Source organism: Bidens hawaiensis, unplaced genomic scaffold, assembly GCF_021521415.1.
Source record: "Bidens hawaiensis isolate Kalapana, Puna unplaced genomic scaffold, B.hawaiensis_p1.1 tig00019715_1, whole genome shotgun sequence".
In the NCBI taxonomy this organism is placed as follows: Eukaryota; Viridiplantae; Streptophyta; class Magnoliopsida; order Asterales; family Asteraceae; genus Bidens; species Bidens hawaiensis.
Window position 1 is genome coordinate 441649 of NW_027492996.1, and position 2552 is coordinate 444200.

A 2552-nucleotide genomic window follows, 5' to 3' on the forward strand; every position below is an offset into this window, starting at 1 on the left:
CCGGAGATCGTTCACGTACCATCAAGCAATCATTCATACATTTCACATTATTCACATAAGACATACACTTATCTCTTAGGATAAGCGTATTAACAAACATATTGAGTATGCACACAGCCCCGAAAACATAACACATAAATGGGGCTAGAAACTCACCTGAATCCTGTTACGCTCTCCGTTAATCGTTATTCCCTTCTTGAGCTGTGCACGGCTAACTGTATAATATTTACATGTATCAATTAACTACTACTACTCATGTTGTATATCTATCTTTATATAACCCACAACGAACGGGGGTCCGGGGGCAGCGCCCCTGGCAGCGTGGTCTAGGGGAGGCAGCCCCTAGCAGGGTCCAAGGGGCAGAGCCCCTGGCTGGGGTCGAGCTAACAGGTCAGCTTGGAAAAATTTTATTTCCATTAACTGTCGTAACACATTTTCCATTACAATTTCGAATCATTAATTAATTTGCTAACTCAAAAGTTCAAGGGATGAATTGTAATTAATTCATTCTTTTTCTAAGTCCAAGGACTGTTCTGTCATTTCATTAAACTTTCTAGTTCGTTATTCAGTCTTTAACGAATTGACTTATCTTAGCGAACTGGTCATTTGTAACGAACTGGTCCTCTAACGAATCCGTCCTTGTACGAACCAGTCCACATAGCGAATCAGTTCAAGTAACGAATTGGACCTTCTAATTCGTTATCTCCTTTAACGAATGGCTATAACGAAATAGGGGGGGTTAATTCATTATCTTTTCCTTAACGAATCAGGACACGAACTAAGGCTAGTTCGTTATCTTTTCTCTAACAAATCAGGACACGAACTAAGGCTAGTTCGTTATCTTTCCTCCGCGAATCTACTTAACGAATCACCCTTAATTCGCTAAATTCCCGTTAGCGAACTAGGGTTAGGTCAGAACATTCCCTGGCATACCCTTAACCTTGTATTACTTTTCCGGCGCCGCCTTTCCGGCGCCGTCATTGCCGGAAAGCCGCCGGAAAAATGCGAACTCACCGGAAAAACTCGTTTTCACCGTTTTTCGTCCCGTTCGATCCAGATCTGAGCTAGGGTGATCCCTAAGCTCATCATAGGTTCGGTTTATACCCGATTCCACCCGGATCTCGTGATTTAAACGGTTTAACGGTGTCGGCTCGTCGTTTAGCAACTATATCTAACGGGTTAAGCTCATACAATATTAAACTATCGTTACCTCGGGTCGGTGCTCGGTTTCCTTCTTGATTTTGGCTAGAGATAAGGAAGAACTAGAGAGAAATCTTAAGTGTGTGTTTTAGGTGGTGTATGGAATATGTGTGAATGAGGATTAAATGGATATTAAGGGTTTATATATTTATGGATCATGGGCTTAAGCCCATGGTTTTTCCTTCTTTCTTTCATAACCCAAGTCCATAACCCATATTCATTTACCCAGCACTGGCCCAACTCGTATTCTATTTACCTAAACCGATAACGACCCACTATGAAATAACGAAATTTATTTTATTATAATAACTGAAAGTAGGATGTTACAAATGGTGCACATCTGACACGCAACTTTTTATTTATAAATTCAACAAAAGGTTTCCTTTGTATCCTCTCATCTGGCTTCTTTTCTTTAACAACTTTCTTTTTTGGTTGTTGAAAGTCGGAGTCAGAGGTACTGTATTCTACATCTTTCTGCTTCTTTGTTAACAACATGTTGATTGGAGCTTCAAAGTCTGAGTCAGAGTTTGCTTCAACATGTTTTGTTTTAACCTTTTTCACTATGGCTACAACTTGTTTGTTATGCTTATCAACACTCTTCCATTTAACATCATTCTTTTTATCCCCTGCCTTCTTAGCTTTAACTGAATCACACATAGAACGCTTAATAAACACCTAAGACTACATTAAGATTAAATGAATACATCAAGATGATATAATCATCCCAAATGTTTATAAAACACTTACAAATATATCCATAATCAACTCCATACATGATTGTGCTATAATCATTCTAAACACTTATAAAACGCTTACTTACATATCCAGTATTCATTGCATACAGCAAGATTCTATAATCATCCAAATGCTTATAAAACGCTTACATATATATTCAGAATTAATTGCATACAAGCAGATGATACAATTATAATAAAACGCTTTATAAACGCTTAAGACTATATCCATATTAACACAAATGATAAAACGCTTGTACTACGCTTAAGCCCAAAATTAAAGCATAATTTCATTTGAAAAATATAGAATGGTACAAAGCAATACAAACGCTTGTCAAACGCTTACAAAATCAACGGTACACTGATGAAACCCTAACAAAATACACTAATCATAACAACCACTTGATTTGATAGTAATATGAGGACTATCTTGGTTTTCTTTTGATCTTCTTTCTTTTCTCATTGCAGATGATTTAGGGTTCTTCGATTACTCCAACTTCGTTATTCGTCTAGTGTTGCTCAGTTGATTTTTAGGGTAGTTGTTTCGTACGCTTTATCGTCGCCGGATTCAGTGTTGTTATTTTTTGTAGTGATTTTAGAGATGTTTTGGGAGATTAT